General features: G+C 33.5%; 1 long non-coding RNA gene across 2 annotated transcripts; it reads left to right on the forward strand.

Annotated features, from left to right (window-relative positions):
* The first annotated feature begins 2,307 nt into the window (after positions 1-2,307).
* LOC134283807 (uncharacterized) lies at positions 2,308-18,655 on the forward strand. 2 transcript variants are annotated; one of them, XR_009995564.1, is made up of 4 exons: positions 2,308-2,332; positions 7,637-7,712; positions 14,317-14,536; positions 17,885-18,655. It is a non-coding gene; the product is annotated as an uncharacterized LOC134283807 (long non-coding RNA). The 2 variants fall into 2 exon arrangements; XR_009995565.1 differs by lacking the exons at positions 2,308-2,332; positions 7,637-7,712 and adding an exon at positions 12,313-12,909.
* The last annotated feature ends 561 nt before the right edge of the window (positions 18,656-19,216 follow it).

Raw genomic sequence — 19,216 nt, forward strand, 5'->3', positions numbered from 1 at the left:
TCAAAATGGCCTGGAAGGAAATAAAAAAAAAAAAACTCTCAAAAGAAAGGAAAATCGGCTTTAAATGTATGGAACTTCAATTGACTAAGTTCATTTTGATTGGTCAATTACCGGTGTGGTACCCCTAGTGGCCTTAAACCCAGTCCTGTCTTTCTGAATAAAATCAACTCCGAGCCCGATGTAAAAATCCTAGTAGAGAAATGAACATTTGAATTTTGCTGCCTTATTATGTTCCCCAAACGAAGTTTGGGAACATATTGTTTTTACTCTGTTTCTTCTTATTATTAAACGATTAGCTTTTTTTTTGCCGGGAACGATTTCTCAAAGACCTTTTTACTCTGATTTTTATGAAAAGGTTGCCGATACCTTGCACGTGAAGGGCACCAATTAATGACTTTATTTTTTATATAGCCTTACTTTTATTATTATTATTATAATTTTCTTCTCATATCCATAAATTAAAACGCATAGATGATACATGAAACTTTAGCAAAAAGCCAATCATGCACATGCGATGTGCATATCGATAAAATGAAACTGATTTTTAAATATCTTACTTGTTTTGTGACAGCAACTTTGAATTTAGAAATTATGCTTCATTTTTGATAATAAATTTTGAACCGGTCATTTTGCGCGCACAAAACAGAGAATTTTTCATATAAGATCAAGGAGCGCCAGCTACAATCAAACTTGAATGCGTAAGGATGCATAAAGTGTTTTTCGATGCGTTAAATATTGATAATGAATAAAGTATTATGAAATGTTGATTCGATGACCTTAAATCTTTGTCGTTTGATATAAAGAGAAATAAGCTTAACTATATTTTACTTTTTTTATTTTGTGTTACAGGAAACTTTGAATTGTAGAAAATTTCTTATGAAACATAGGCGACACTGGGCCTCTTGCATAGTTTTAGTTGTGCACTGAAAAGATATTGTCTTTAGTTTCTATTTTCAAATAATTAATATAATGTGATGAATGTACATGGCAAAAGCATAAATATTTATTACCGTGCTGCCGTGGCGGTCGGTGATATGATATGAAAGTTTTAAGTCGCTGTGCCTCAGTTAACTTAAATTTTCAACATTCATATCGAACAATTTCAATAAAGATTATCTAAATTTAGGAAAAAGAAATCGTAAAATAGATTTTATAAATAATTAAATATTTCATCCCCAATCATAGACAAACTTGAAAAAACTGAAGTGCGGAGAAAATAAGTACCTGTCACATAGCTAAAAAAAACCGCGTTGTAAATAACAATTTTACTTTAAAATAGGATCTCGTATTTACGTGTTTTAAAATGCTGTATATTTAAACATTTCCTATCCATATTTTTCATGGATAAAATATGATGAAATACTTGATTTCTTCAAAGCAGTAGCACAAATACCAGCGTTTTAAATGTGCCAAAAATTCCCGCCATATCTCAACACCAAAACAAAGAGATGAAAAGAAGAAATGTAGTTTTTAAAAGGAGTTGTGTGTGTGTGTGGGGGCTTGATATTGAAAAAAAAAATATATATTTGTTGCTTTTTATTATATAGCTAATTTAAATTTAGTTTTTACTTTTTATGCATTAAAAATTACTTTAAACAGCAAACTTCCACAGTTTGATAAATATTGTAAATGACACAGACAAGAGTAAAAGTTTTTAGGCCTCATCTGTAATATTGTATGCATCATGCATGAACGAAGGTCATTTTGCGCGCATTTTTTTTCATGTCCCTTGAGGGCGCGAACAATTTTAACAGATAAAATGAAATTATATAAAAAAAACAGCTATACAAATTTTAGTTTTTTTTAATAAATATTTTTTTTTTTTGACGCTTGTCATTATTTAGCAAAAAGTCTTTTACGTGCGCTTCGCCTCTGTTTGACAACAAATTGTCAGATATTACTTGGTATAAAAATACCTGAAATACTAAAAACCATATTTGACCTGATTCAAAATCGATATATAAATATTCCAAACAAACGAATTTTTGTAAGAATTCGCATCATGATTGGCTACTTTAAATGATCACTTTTTTGAAGTCTCAATATTGTCATTTAATCTAAAATAAAAACATCATTTCTTTATATGAAATTAGTTGTGAAATGATTATTGAAACTGAAAGTTGGAAATCATGTTTGAGCATGAATCTTACCACACAAGAAATGTAGACATGAACATTTAATCTGAAGCTACGAAGTTTTGTCACTGTCAATCTCTGGAGCTGAAAAGCAAAATATCCAATTTATAAATTTTTGTGTGAAATGTTTACGAGGAAATTCCAAACTTTACTTTAACAAGCAACTTCTTGATGGTTCGTGGTTCCCAGTGATAAATGTATCGAGTGATAAAAATTTGACATTTTAAATTACGCGCATGACATGTGTGCTAAAATTTAAATACTGATTGGCTGAAACTACACAGACAAATGGCTGTTTAACTCAAATCTGTTTGTTTTTCAATTCCCAAACAGGATTTTATTTAAATATATGCAATAGCATTTAATATCAACAAGAAGGTACTTTCAAAACAAAAAATTCACGTGCACTCCACTATCCTGTCATTAGCTGACACAAAAGATCGTTTCACGGTAACTGCGGTACTGCTTTTTTGCAGGGCAAAATGATATAGTTTTGAAAATGATTGTTAAAATACGTATTTAATGATTCTCAAAAAAATTTTGCCAAACGTTATTATTTTGCCCTGCAAAAGAGCTTGGACTGAAGGGCTTTAACTATATTTGTTAAATTACTCCAAACAATATGGATCGGCTTTAATTGTGATAGACTAAGTTCATTTTAATTGGTAATCGGGCTGTCAAACCGCACTTGATACATGCATCGATGCTCATGTTCACACGGAAGTGCAATTTCAAATTAGCCTTTTTTAAATTAAATTACTTTGCATTTCCATGTGAACACAAAGGGAAGCTTATTGAATTAAATTTTTGTGTAATGGCAAAATTAATTCAAATACTACATGTTAATTTAGGCCTATGCTTGGACTAATGGCCTTTAAGCAGGGATATCTTAAAACCTGCTGAACCTTTTCAGTTTATACGGTCTCAGGGAAAACCGCCCCATTTAGTCGCCTTTTACGACAAGCAAGAGGGTACTGAGGAGTGAAATGAAAATATATTTCATATAACGGAAAGGTTTTTGCTATTTGAGTCATTAAGAAATAAAGAATGGTAGCAAAGTTGATAATTGAAACATTTCACTTTCAAATCGCTAAGTTTGGGAACATCTGTTTTTAACGGTTGCTTTGCAATTAGCTTATGCTCTATTATTATTATTATTCTTTTTTCTTCTTATTTCTTCTCCGGTACTTTTTTGTCCGCGAGTGTTCTCAGAAACTGTTCACCCAACTGAGCTAAAACCTTTTTAGGGTTAATAGGTGTGTAGTGTAGGTGTGCGGAACGAAGGTCATTTTGCGCGCATACGCATGCACGTGCGTGCGCGTGCAATGAGTGAAATGACTTATACTTAATATAGCTATAATTTTTACATTTTTTAATGAAATGATTTGAAACTCATTATATAAGATATATTAATAGTGTAAATAATGTGACATGGTCAAATAAGCACGAACTCACGCGCATGCACGTGCGCTTCGCTCTGATTGGCTGAAACAAAAATCTCAATATCTTTTTGTTTTTTGACAAAATGCTTTGAATTTTAAAACATAATCATACTTTAGGAGGTTCTACAATATGATATATAAAAATTTTCAAGAAACCACGCGCATCCACGTGTGCTGCGATCTGATTGGCTTAAACTTTAAATGCCTATAACTTTTTTGATTCTCAACAAAACAGGATGAAATTTAGAATATGAATAGATATGACGAATTCCTACATCATGCTACTATCAAACTTGAATGCAAGGACATGCATGCACGTGTGCGCGTGCAATGCCTTAAATAATCGATTTACTTGATATAGTCGTAAATTTTTGATGAAACGTTTTGAAATCAAAGAATAGAAACATATTAAAAGTGTAGTCAAGATGATATGGCTTTCATGCATTGCACCTGCGCGCGCGTGCAATGCTCAAATGACTTGTATACTTGATATGACCGTTAGTTTTATATTTCTTTATGAAATACTTTGATGACCTTGACCTTTGACCTCTTGATCCAAAGGTCACAATCCAGTTCAAGTTCGTAGATGTATTTACAAACTCACTTTAACAAATGCTTAGAATAAGTAAGTCAACCCCCCCCCCCCCCCCCCCTTCTCCTGAAAAAAAAAAAATCAATAGCAACGTAGAAAATTTCTCTGAAACTCAATCGACACCTGGGATCGACATAAAATTCCACTTAAGGTGCAGAAAAGACTTCATAGAAAGTTTCCTGAAAGTTTTACGGTAAGTCTCTAAAGTATATAGAAATTATGAATTTTTACGGCAAAAATTACAAATTCTGTCGTGTTTGAAATTTAAGTGCAGACGAACAAAGATATGATAAAAACCTTTTAAAGCCTATTTCTCTAAATGTCGTTAATAGCACTCAATTCTACTGATATGAATTAATATTTTAATACCAAGCATTCTTCTTTTATTCTACCTTTGAAATTTATCTGAATTTTTTTTTAGAATTACACAATCCCCAGAAATAGCGAGTTTTGGTATATTAAAAAGCAATACACGTTTCTTCCCCGTAAAACATCAGGTTTTTGAATTCATGAAAAAAATATTAATTAAGGGGTGTTAAACAATACCTGTCACATTAGCTGGCACCAAAAAACCAGGGTACGTACACGACATTTTCTGATTTTTTTTGCATCTGCAAACAGGGCTACCCCCAAATCCACGTGTTTTCAATGTCTTTATAAACATCTCAAAAGCACCCCGGGAAGTAGCCCCCTATGCCCTGGAAAAATAGTTCCTGTCAAAAAACTTTATTTATTTACAGAGTAGATAAAATTTCCTAGGCACAGGTACCAGAGTTGTCAAAATGGCCTGGAAGGAAATAAAAAAAAAAAGCTCTCAAAGGAAAGGAAAATCGGCTTTATATGTATGGAACTACAATTGACTAAGTTCATGTTGATTGGTCAATTAGCGGTGTGGTACCCCTAGTTGCCTTGAACCCACTCCTGCCTTCCTGAATAAAACCAACTCCGAGCCCGATGTAAAAATCCTAGTAGAGAAATGAGAATTTGAATTTTGCTGCCTTATTATGTTCCCCAAACGAAGTTTGGGAACATATTGTTTTTACTCTGTTTCTTATTAGGGTCTTCCGAGCTTCCTTCGGAAGACCCTACTGTTATTCTACTGTTTCTTATTATTATTTGCTTTTTTTTTCCCGCCGGATTTTTGATAGGCGATTTCTCAAAGACCTTTCGACTGATTTTTATGAAACTTTCAGGTTAGATACCTTGTATTAACACCTATTTACATCTGCTTTCAATTTTTTGATACATGCCTTACTTTGTGAGTTATTGCCCTTTAATTGATAATTTTGATGTCTCATGTCCACTAATAAACTCAAAAACGACATATGATAATTACATGAAAGTTTGAGAACTTGTAGCCAATACATTGTAGATGTGCATATCGATAAAATTATAAGCTGATTTCTTAAAGATCGGAAGCTATGTGACAGCAATTTTTAGTATTTTTTTTCCCATGAAATTATGCTTCTTTTTGTGTAATAACTTTTGAACCGAGAATAATTTGGTAAGAAATATATTACAAAAGTTGTGCATAATTACGAGAGCTTTCATATAAGATCAAGGAAAAGGGGCTGGCCCCTATAATTAGGGGTAAATAGCTCATACAAGTTTTTTTCTGATAGCTAAAAATATTGGTATATTATGAAAAAGTTTGACTGAAATAGTTTCGAACTGATTAAATCTTGTCGTTTGATATAAAGAGAAATAAGCTTCAAGCTATATTTAATAGTTTTTTTTATAAAACAAATATGTGAGAAACGTTACAGGAACAAGTTGTCTACTATAAGCCAAGGCTTGACTGGGCCTCTTGCATAGTTTTCGTTGATGCATATGAAAGATATTGTTTTGATTCGGTGTTTCTCTGTTTTCTTTTTATTCAAATAATTAATATAATGTGATGATGTACATGGCAATAAGTAAAATCAAAATATTTATTACCGGCCGCCAGGAGGCGGTCGGTTATATGATATGAAAGTTTTAAGTCGCTGTGCGTTTCTGCGGAGTTAACAATTTAAATAAAGTATTCAACATTCATATCGCCGGCGAATCAATATTCAATAAAGATTGTCTAAATGTTTAGGAAAAAGTACAATAATCGTAAAATTAAATTTTATAAATAATGGGGTAAATATTTCATCCAATCGTGATAGACAAACTCTGACATAACTGAAGTGCGGAGAAAATAAGTACGAGTGTTAGGCATAGTCTAAAACAAAGACCGCGTTGTAAATCAACAATTTTACTTTCTCTTTTTAAAACAGGATCTGCTGTATTTATTTAAAATGAAGTGTATATTTAAACATTTCCTATGGATGTTTTTCAAAAATATGATGAAATATTTATTTCTTAAAAGCACAGCATCTTACATGTTGGTCTAGGAGACTAGGATAGAGCGCGTTTTACAATGTGCCAAACAATTTCCCGCCATATCTCAACACCAAAACAAAGAGATTGAAAGAGAAGAAATGTAGTGGTGGATCTAGAAGGATTGTGTGTGTGTGGGGGGGGGGGGGGTGTTAAATACTCGAAGAGAGAGCAAGGGGCCCCACATGTTATATATTTGTTGCGTTTTTATTAAGGTAAAACTATAGCTAATTTAAACTTTAGTTTTGTACTTTTTATGTAAAAACTACTTAAACAGCAAACTTCCACCAGAGTTTGTTAAGTTGTACCAAACTGAGTGCAGAGACGCAGAGAACTATGCACAGTTTAATTGCCTACATCTGTAATATTGTACATGCATCATGCATGAAGAAAATCGGCATCTTCGCATGCATTTTTTTTCATGTCCCGAGGAATCGAACATATTTTAACAGATAAATATAAGAAATTAAAAAAAAAAACAGCTCACACAAATTTTAGTTTCTGAAAGGAACTTAATAATTATATAAACTGGTTTGCGGCCGATTTTTGACGCTTGTGCATTATTTAAGAGGAAGTCTTTTCGGGGCCTCTTGTTTGTAAACAACGCGCGGCATTGTGGGAAATGGGAAGGTACTAAAGACCTGATATACTAAAAACCTTATTTGACCTGATTCAAAATCGTCAGTAAATATTCCAAACAAACGAATTTTTGTATAGCATTATGCATCATAGTCATAAACTATTTAAATGAGTCATTTGAAGTACTCAATATTGTCATTTAATCTAAAATAAAAACATCAGGTAAATATCAGGTCTTTCGTATATCCGGTTATTAGTGTGTCCCAAAAGTCGGACACATGTTTACAAACTGAAAGTTGGAAATCATGTGAAGTTGAGCATTAATCTTACCACACAAGCCACAGGCCGTATGTAGACATGCACGCACATTTAATCTGAAGCTACGAAGTACTTGATCAGTCCTCTGGAGCATTATTTTCAGCAGAATTATCCGATTTATAAATTTTTGTGTGAATTGTTTACGAGGAAATTCCAACTGTTACTTTAACAAGCTGAGCACTCTTGACTCTGGTTCGTGTTCCCAGTGATAAATGTATCGAGTGATGAAAAAGTCGACGGTGACATTTTAAAGTTTGATTGGCGTGGACTATCGGAATGAAGGTTAGAAATTTATTTTACCTAAAATTTAAATTACTATGGCAGCTTAGAGCATTGATATTTTTAGAAATACACAGACACACCGATACATTATCTGTTTAAGGCTCAGACGCTTTCTGTTAGCCTTTTAAAATTCCCAAGAGCTTTTTATTTTTTATTTAAATATATGTGAGCATTTAATATCAACAAGACTCACTTTCAAAACAAAAAATTCAACACTCCACTATCCATCATAGTGATACTCTTATAGATCGTTTCACGGTAACTGCGGTACTGCTCTTTTGCAGGGCAAAATGATATAGTTTGGTGAAATATGACATATAAGTAATTGTTAAATATACGTCATTTAATTATCTCTCAACAAAAACTTTGCCAAACGTTATTATTTTGCCCTGCAAAAGAGCAATACCGCAGTAACCATGGAGGGGTAATTCACACTACACTTATTATTTGTTGAATATACACCGTAACAATATGTTGACGGTGTGATTGTTAGGGTGAGGGCAGATACTTATTCAGTTTTAATTTAGATCGGGCTTGTCAAACCGCACTTGATATTTGGTGCATCGATGCTCTGTTCACACGAGGAGTTTAATTCAAATTAGTTTTATTAATTCGAATTACTTTACTGCGAATTAAATTACTTTGCATTAGCTCCATGTGAACACAAAGGGAAGCTTATTCGAATTAAATTTTGAGGCATGTGTAATGGCAAAATTAATTCAAATACTACATGTTAATTTAGGCCTATGCTTGGCACTAATGGCCTTTAAGCAGGGAGGGATCTTTATTGTGCAACACCTGCTGTGACACGGGGCCTCAGTTTATACGGTCTCATCCGAAGAACCGCCCCATTTAGTCGCCTTTTACGACAAGCAAGAGGGTACTGAGGACCTATTCTAACCCGGAAAGGTTTTTGCTATTTGAGTCAAAGAAATAAAGAATGGTAGCAAAGTTGATAATTGAAACATTTCACTTTCTGCTTATCGCTAAGAAGGAAGACCCACTCGTTGCTTTGCAACGAGCTTTGCTCTAGTTATTATTATTATTCTTTTTTCTTCTTATTTCTTCTCCGGTACTTTTTTGTCCGCGAGTGTTCTCAGAAACTGTTCACCCAACTGAGCTAAAACCTTTTTAGGGTTAATAGGTGTGTAGTGTAGGTGTGCGGAACGAAGGTCATTTTGCGCGCATACGCCTGCACGTGCGTGCGCGTGATATGAGTGAAATGACTGATATACTTAATATAGCTATAATTTTTACATTTTTTAATGAAATGATGTGAAACTCATTATATTAAGATATATTAATAGTGTAAATAATGTGACACTGTCAAATAAGCACGAACTCACGCGCATGCACGTGCGCTTCGCTCTGATTGGCTGAAACAAAAATCTCAATATCTTTTCTGTTTTTTGACGAAATGCTATGAAATTTAAAACATAGGCATACTTTAGGAGGTTCTACAATATGATGTATAAAAATTTTCAAGAAACCACGCGCATCCACGTGTGCTGCGATCTGATTGGCTTAAACTTTAAATGCCTATAACTTTTTTGATTCTCAACAAAACAGGATGAAATTTAGAATATGAATAGATATGACGAATTCCTACATCATGTTACTATCAAACTTGAATGCAAGGACATGCATGCACGTGTGCGCGTGCAATGCCTTAAATAATCGATTTACTTGATATAGTCGTAAATTTTTGATGAAACGTTTTGAAACTCAAAGAATAGAAACATATTAAAAGTGTAGTCAAGATGATATGGCTTTCATGCATTGCACCTGCGCGCGCGTGCAATGCTCAAATGACTTGTATACTTGATATGACCGTTAGTTTTATATTTCTTTATGAAATACTTTGATGACCTTGACCTTTGACCTCTTGATCCAAAGGTCACAATCCAGCTCAAGTTCGTAGATGTATTTACAAACTCACTTTAACAAATGCTTAGAATAAGTAAGTCAACACCCCCCCCCCCCTCCACCCTTCTCCTGAAAAAAAAAAATCAATAGCAACGTAGGAAATTTCTCTGAAACTCAATCGACACCTGGGATCGACATAAAATTCCACTTAAGGTGCAGAAAAGACTTCATAGAAAGTTTCCTGAAAGTTTTACGGTGAGTCTCTAAAGTGTATAGAAATTATGAATTTTTACGGCAAAAATTACAAATTCTGTCGTGTTTGAAATTTAAGTGCAGACGAACAAAGATATGATAAAAACCTTTTAAAGCCTATTTCTCTAAATGTCGTTAATAGCACTCAATTCTACTGATATGAATTAGTATTTTAATACCAAGTATTCTTCTCTTATTTTACCTTTGAAATTTATCTGAATTTTTTTTAGAATGACACAATCCCCAGAAATAGCGAGTTTCGGTATATTAAAAAGCAGTACCCGTTTCTTCCCCGTAAAACATCAGGTATTTGAATTCATGAAAGAAAATATTAATGAGGGAGTGTTAAACAATACCTGTCACATTAGCTGACACCAAAAAACCATGGTACGTACACGACATTTTCTGATTTTTTTTTTTTGCATCTGCAAACAGGGCCACCCCCAAATCCACGTGTTTTCAATGTCTTTATAAACATCTCAAAAGCACCCCGGGAAGTAGCCCCCTATGCCCTGGAAAAATAGTTCCTGTCAAAAAACTTTATTTATTTACAGAGTAGATAAAATTTCCTAGGCACAGGTACCAGAGTTGTCAAAATGGCCTGGAAGGAAATAAAAAAACTCTCAAAAGAAAGGAAAATCGGCTTTATATGTATGGAACTACAATTGACTGAGTTCATTTTGATTGGTCAATTACCGGTGTCGTACCCCTAGTCGCCTTGAACCCAGTCCTGTCTTCCTGAATAAAACCAACTCCGAGCCCGATGTAAAAATCCTAGTAGAATTAGGGTCTTCCGAGCTTCCTTCGGAAGACCCTACTGTTATTCTACTGTTTCTTATTATTATTTGCTTTTTTTTTTCCCGCCGGATTTTTGACAGGCGATTTCTCAAAGACCTTTCGACTGATTTTTATGAAACTTTCAGGTTAGATACCTTGTATTAACACCTATTTACATCTGCTTTCAATTTTTTGATACATGCCTTACTTTGTGAGTTATTGCCCTTTAATTGATAATTTTGATGTCTCGTGTCCACTAATAAACTCAAAAACGACATATGATAATTACATGAAAGTTTGAGAACTTGTAGCCAATACATTGTAGATGTGCATAACGATAAAATTATAAGCTGATTTCTTAAAGATCGGAAGCTATGTGAAAGAAATTTTTAGTAATTTTTTTCCCATGAAATTTTGCTTCTTTTTGTGTAATAACTTTTGAACCGAGAATAATTTGGTAAGAAATATAAAACAAAAGTTGTGCATAATTACGAGAGCTTTCATATAAGATCAAGGAAAAGGGGCTGGCCCCTATAATTAGGGGTTAATAGCTCATACAAGTTTTTTTCTGATAGCTAAAAATATTGGTATATTATGAAAAAGTTTGACTGAAATAGTTTCGAACTGATTAAATCTTGTCGTTTGATATAAAGAGAAATAAGCTTCAAGCTATATTTAATAGTTTTTTTTATAAAACAAATATGTGAGAAACGTTACAGGAACAAGTTGTCTACTATAAGCCAAGCCTTGACTGGGCCTCTTGCATAGTTTTCGTTGATGCATATGAAAGATATTGTTTTGATTCGGTGTTTCTCTGTTTTCTTTTTATTCAAATAATTAATATAATGTGATGATGTACATGGCAATAAGTAAAATCAAAATATTTATATATATGATATGAAAGTTTTAAGTCGCTGTGCGTTTCTGCGGAGTTAACAATTTAAATTTTTCATATCGCCGGCGAATCAATATTCAATAAAGATTGTCTAAATGTTTAGGAAAAAGTACAATAATCGTAAAATTAAATTTTATAAATAATGGGGTAAATAAAACAAAACATAACTGAAGTGCGGAGAAAATAAGTACGAGTGTTGGCATAGTCTAAAACAAAGACCGCGTTGTAAATCATCAATTTTACTTTCTCTTTTTAAAACAGGATCTGCTGTATTTATTTAAAATGAAGTGTATATTTAAACATTTCCTTGATTTTTCAAAAATATGGAAATATTGATTTCTTGAAAGCACAGCATCTCACATGTTGGTCTAGGATAGGATAGAGCGCGTTTTACAATGTGCCAAACAATTTCCCGCCATATCTCAACACCAAAACAAAGAGATTGAAAGAGAAGAAATGTAGTGGTATCTAGAAGGAGTTGTGTGTGTGTGTTGTTAACATACTCGAAGAGAGAGCAAGGGGCCTAAAAATGTTATATATTTGTTGCGTTTTTATTAAGGTAAAACTATAGCTAATTTAAAAGTTTTGTATTTAAACAGCAAACTTCCATTGAACTATACATTAATACATAATATTGTCGGATGCATGCATTTTTTTTCATGTATACATATTTTAACAGATAAATATAAGAAATTAAAAAAAAAAACAGCTCACAAAAATTTTAGTTTCTGAAAGGAACTTAATAATTATATAAACTGGTTTGCGGCCGATTTTTGACGCTTGTGCATTATTTAAGAGGAAGTCTTTTCGGGGCCTCTTGTTTGTAAACAACGCGCGGCATTGTGGGAAATGGGAAGGTACTAAAGACCTGATATACTAAAAACCTTATTTGACCTGATTCAAAATCGTCAGTAAATATTCCAAACAAACGAATTTTTGTATAGCATTATGCATCATAGTCATAAAGTATTTAAATGAGTCATTTGAAGTACTCAATATTTTCATTTAATCTAAAATAAAAACATCAGGTAAATATCAGGTCTTTCGTATATCCGGTTATTAGTGTGTCCCAAAAGTCGGACACATGTTTACAAACTGAAAGTTGGAAATCATGTGAAGTTGAGCATTAATCTTACCACACAAGCCACAGGCCGTATGTAGACATGCACGCACATTTAATCTGCAGCTACGAAGTACTTTATCAATCCTCTGGAGCATTATTTTCAGCAGAATTATCCGATTTATAAATTTTTGTGTGAATTGTTTACGAGGAAATTCCGACTGTTACTTTAACAAGCTGAGCACTCTTGACTCTGGTTCGTGGTTCCCAGTGATAAATGTATCGAGTGATGAAAGAGTCGACGGTGACATTTTAAAGTTTGATTGGCGTGGACTACCGGAATGAAGGTTAGAAATTTTTTTTTTACCTAAAATTTAAATTACTATGGCAGCTTTAATATAGCACTGATATTTTTAGAAATACACAGACACACCGATACATTATCTGTTTTAAGGCTCAGACGCTTTCTGTTAGCCTTTTAAAATCCCAAGAGCTTTTTATTTTTTATTTAAATATATGTGAGCATTTAATATCAACAAGACTCACTTTCAAAACAAAAAATTCAACACTCCACTATCCATCATAGTGATACTCTTATAGATCGTTTCACGGTAACTGCGGTACTGCTCTTTTGCAGGGCAAAATGATATAGTTTGGTGAAATATGACATATAAGTAATTGTTAAATATACGTCATTTAATTATCTCTCAACAAAAACTTTGCCAAACGTTATTATTTTGCCCTGCAAAAGAGCAATACCGCAGTAACCATGGAGGGGTAATTCACACTACACTTATTATTTGTTGAATATACACCGTAACAATATGTTGACGGTGTGACTGTTAGGGTGAGGGCAGATACTTATTCAGTTTTAATTTAGATCGGGCTTGTCAAACCGCACTTGATATTTGGTGCATCGATGCTCTGTTCACACGGGGAGTTTAATTCAAATTAGTTTTATTAATTCGAATTACTTTACTGCGAATTAAATTACTTTGCATTAGCTCCATGTGAACACAAAGGGAAGCTTATTCGAATTAAATTTTGAGGCATGTGTAATGGCAAAATTAATTCAAATGCTACATGTTGGTGGTAAGCTTTAAGTACTTAATTGTGCTATTTTTGAGCGGATAGCCTTACTGACACTTGACTGTAGAAGTAAAATTTTTATTCGCATTTGTTTAATTTGCATTAGCTGTCATGTTAACACAGTTTGATTCCCATTAGTTTGATTCGCATTAGTTTACTTTGCAATCATTTACTGCGAATTAAACTCTCCGTGTGAACAGGGCACTAGACTTTGAAGTCACACGATGTCGTGGTGTAAGTTAGGCCTACACTACCAGTCTAAATCTTGAATAGTGCTGACTTTAATGAAGAATTTTTTCCCCCACTATTTATCTGCAATTTATCCATTAAATCAAGGTGAATTTATTTTTTGGAAACTTTTGATCAATTCTTGCAAGAATGTAGCTTAAAGAATCAAAGCACTGTGGGTCCAAAGTTACTGCGGAAAAGAAATTGTGTGGATCAATAAGCAAGTGATAATTTTCTCTTCGCCAAGGCGTTGTCATGAGAGCTTGCACTATGAGCAGCGCTTCGTGCTGCTGTCTGTAATTGCTATAAATAGCTGTTCAAACAAAGTCTTTAGTATCAAAATTTATTGACAAAAATTTGCACAATTGTTGCTCAGTTAAATCTCAAAAGAAATTTGTAAAAACAATTGTAATAATAGAAAGTTTGCTTATTTTTAGATGACTGCAGGAATGGTTTGTTTGATTATTGGCCTATCAAACATTTTCCAGTCATTTGATGATGCCACCACTTGGGATAGTAAGCTGCAAATATAGACTTGTACTCAGCACGTATTGCCTTTGAGAAGTAAGGGATCCTTTTGACACTGAATCTCGGTGTATGCGGTCTCATTGGAGTAACCCATCTGAAGCATTTAACAATGGGATTGGAACCTGTGATGTAAGAATCAGCTTCTTATTGGTACTTTGATTGGTAATGTTCTTTGAGAATTTTCACTCCTTCACTCATTTGGAGGTGTTAATATATACCGGTGAATATTTTTTATTTAGACCTTTATTTGGAACTCAGTGACATTGTCCTAACATGTACTATGAGGTTTTTAAGGTCTCATTCACCTCAAATGCTGGGTGCATGGTTAAGTAACATTACTGCATCATGTTTTTGTCTTAGGTTTGATGCAGTGAATAATCAAAGTACTCAGAAGTACTGAAAGCTGGGCTCATTTACAGGGTAATGAACAAAGACCGTGATGAGAGTTTAAAAACAAATTCAGACATTGAGAGGATATGTAATCCACAAAAAAATCTCTATGGCATACATATAGTATTAAAAAGTTTTGATTCAAATTTCAAATTTCGCAATCAAATTTGCCTCAAATTTGATTGCCCAAATGTACTATATTTTAACTTGTAAAGGATCAAATTTTTGTATGTAACTAATAGTGATGGAACGATTGTCGCCGACCCGGTCGTTGGAAGCTCTTCGATGCTACTAATCGATTATAAAATAAATGTGACATCGCTAATAAAAAGTCATACTTTAAATCCAAAGGCAAAGAGCATGAAAGTAGTGATGAATGTTCTAAATTTTACTCAAATTTTTGTATGTAACTAAGTCACTGAAATGTGTACCTGGAAAACTAGTTTTAAAACTTACAATTTTAACTTTAAAGCTAATTTAAGAAATAAGTAGGCCTACATGTATTAAATGAAAGGTGGGACTAATATCAGTAAAATACCCATTGCATGGACTTTATAAAAGAATAAATTCCCATTCTGTCTTAATAGATATAGGAAATATTATTACATTAACTTTTATTAAGGGTATGTTTTTTTGGGTGACAGAAACATGTTTACACTTTTCTATATTAATTTCCCATTATAATCGATTATTAATCGATTATGCCCAGCCGATTATTACCGATAATCGATTATGATTTTTTTCCGATTCCCCATCACTAGTAACTAATCACTTATATGTGTACCTGTATAGAATACTATTTTTAACAAAAATAGAAACTTGATTTAATAGATATAGGTCTTTTATTGGGGTAGGGGTAACATGTTTACATTCAATTCCCATTGCATTTTACCCCCCCCCCCCCCCCACTCTTTGAAGCCCTTAAAATATACGAGCGCAGATAGGTACAATTTTCTCCTTTGTCTGGTCACTGTATTTTATTGAAATCTACCTATACGTGAAAGGAGAAAATTGTACCTAATTGCGCTCACATGCTATTTTTAAAAAAATTGTAAAATATAGTTGGCCTTTCCCATTATAAACAGATCGACGGAAGTAGATTTTCTGACGTAAGAATGAATTCATATGCTAATCGAGGCACGGGCGATACTTTCTAACTGACCAATCAGCTATATGAAATTCGTTACGAGTGAGTACCACAAAAATACTATGGCAACATGCTTGGAATTTTACTGCTTTTCGATATCTTTTTATGCATTTGAGTCACAGATTAGACACGGATCTACATATGTACCATTTCCTAGACCACAATAAAATTTATATACAGTTACAAGCATTTGATAGAATATACATGATATACATTAGTTTAAAGTTTTGTAGCGTGTTTGGTGAGCAATTTGCTAGTTCTACACGTATTTCCGAGTATCGGTGAATACAATTTTCATGTGCATTTTTTGCCCTAAAAACCGTAAATGCTGAAAATCCATGCGTATTATTAAGTATAAGTAGCATTGGCTGACCATTATAAAAGTTTGAATGTAGAAAAAGATAACAGGTAAATATAAACCTAAACCACGTGTCTCTGATAAAATGTAAGCGTAGTAAACCAGCATGTTTTGTTGTTCTGTCATCGGATTGGTCAATGAAAAAGTGCGAAATGATAACAATAGCCATATAAGGTCTTCTCAGACACGCATATCCCACTATTGTACTGAGACCCGCCCATTCTCTTGCCTTAAAAGAAAATATTCGCACAAACCTGGCCGAATTTAGCTGTGATAGGGTCTAAAAAATCAAAGATAATGCAGTATTCCTTATAATTAAAATGTGCCTGAACTATTGAAACTATTCGAAAGGCGTCATATTTATTCACTTATGTTTGAAAACTACCAACATTGTTGTAGATTAAATATAATTCGTCGTGGAAAAAGGGCCCCAGATAGCAGTTATGTCACATCATCCTTTGATTAAGCATCAGTGATGAAGCAGCATTTCCTGTTGAACTTCGTAGCAATGAGCCCGGCTAGAAATCAAGCTAAACTTCAGGATTATATAAAGGGAATGCCCTACCACTAGGCTACCATAAAGACAAAGATGTATTTTGGTTTATATAGGAAAAAATGCTTTGGCAAACACTTATAATGAATAGAAGCTTATAGAAAATTGAATTTTATTCCTTGTCTTTTTAAAACATATGGAAATCTAAATGAAAAAAATGATTTACATGTACCCTGGTACATGTACTTTTACAAAAAAAACATAGCTAGTTGGTTATGAAAATTATGGTGTCCAGATAAGGCTAATTGTAAAAGTGCTTCAGCATGTTTAGGAACAATGTGCTAACACAGTGTTCACAACACTGTCAGGCTAAGGCAACTTAAAATAACATGCAGTTGTGCTGACACAAAATATGCTGCCATGCCAACACAGCTTTACACAATCTATTACATGTAATCTTGACTGTGTGGTGTAAAAGCCTGCTGCAACATTGTTACAATGCACAAGTACATTGTCATTGTGTTGTCATAAACACACTAGACCATCGTCATAAGTGTTGTAGCACATTTTTACTTCATTCTGCCTTGTAAGTGTCTTAAACTGGCCAGAATGTTGTCATAAACTTACTAGCATGGTGTTATAAATGAGCTAGAGCCACATTGTTACTTTGCGCTAGCTCTTTGTTCCATATGCAATAGCGTTTTGTCACTTCATTAGCGCATTGTTCTTAATTGCTGTAACACCTTTACGAATGGTCTTATCCTGACACATAAAAAAAATCATAACTGGATACCATCTTTTTGGCTAATTAGTCGGTTAACAACTGTTAACCATTACCATTCCTAATAAATTTTGATATGAACAAGTAATGTACATTTTCTTTATTTGAAATCATGAAGAACTAATATGTTATTTTATAACATCCTCAAATGACTGCCTGTAAACCTATATTTTTAAATAATTATAGACTACCGGAAAATGTGACAGTATCTTTGAACTCAGTTTGATGGTTTATCTTATCTTATAACAGTGTATAAGTTGCACTTTTTAAAAAAAATTCAATAAAAAATTTCAATTTCTTTTTGATAGGTGTGACTGTCATCAGAGTACTGAAATTTGATTCCAAGCACGATCATGATTTGCCAGAAGAGCATCTGTTGGGGGATGACAAGGAATAAACAGCATAATGAAATTGAAACATTCATGTGAATCAGTCTGTCTTAGTTTATGATATTGACTTTAAATATTCATATTTAAATTTTGATTTGAGAAACAGACATAAATCCACAAATATGAACAAATCAATTGCTTTCAGTTTTTCAAGAGAAATAGATTTTGTTACAGAGTCTATTTTTAGTTTGGAATAAATATTCTTTTTAAGTATGTGTCAGATCTTGCATGTAAACATCTGTTTTGAGGTCTTCCGTTTCCAAGAGAAGACATACCAGTTCTAATAGTTAAGGTTATAAATGTGTGTAAATATTTGTATTTTTACAGTATAATTGATTGATTGATTGTTTACTGTTTAACGTCCCTCTCCAGAATATTTCACTTATATGGAGACGTCACCATTGCCGGTGAAGGGCTGCAAATTTAGGCCTATGCTTGGCACTAATGGCCTTTAAGCAGGGAGGGATCTTTATTGTGCAACACCTGCTGTGACACGGGGCCTCGGTTTATACGGTCTCATCCGAAGAACCGCCCCATTTAGTCGCCTTTTACGACAAGCAAGAGGGTACTGAGGACCTATTCTAACCCGGAAAGGTTTTTGCTATTTGAGTCAAAGAAATAAAGAATGGTAGCAAAGTTGACAATTGAAACATTTCACTTTCTGCTTATCGCTAAGAAGGAAGACCCACTCGTTGCTTTGCTTCTCCGGTACTTTTTTGTCCGCGAGTGTTCTCAGAAACTGTTCACCCAACTGAGCTAAAACCTTTTTAGGGTTAATAGGTGTGTAGTGTAGGTGTGCGGAACGAAGGTCATTTTGCGCGCATACGCCTGCACGTGCGTGCGCGTGATATGAGTGAAATGACTGATATACTTAATATAGCTATAATTTTTACATTTTTTAATGAAATGATGTGAAACTCATTATATTAAGATATATTAATAGTGTAAATAATGTGACACTGTCAAATAAGCACGAACTCACGCGCATGCACGTGCGCTTCGCTCTGATTGGCTGAAACAAAAATCTCAATATCTTTTCTGTTTTTTGACGAAATGCTATGAAATTTAAAACATAGGCATACTTTAGGAGGTTCTACAATATGATGTATAAAAATTTTCAAGAAACCACGCGCATCCACGTGTGCTGCGATCTGATTGGCTTAAACTTTAAATGCCTATAACTTTTTTGATTCTCAACAAAACAGGATGAAATTTAGAATATGAATAGATATGACGAATTCCTACATCATG

The sequence above is a fragment of the Saccostrea cucullata genome, unplaced genomic scaffold, assembly GCF_032062105.1.
Source record: "Saccostrea cucullata isolate Sc308-1 unplaced genomic scaffold, CSIRO_AGI_Scuc_v1 ctg12361, whole genome shotgun sequence".
NCBI lineage: Eukaryota > Metazoa > Mollusca > Bivalvia > Ostreida > Ostreidae > Saccostrea > Saccostrea cuccullata.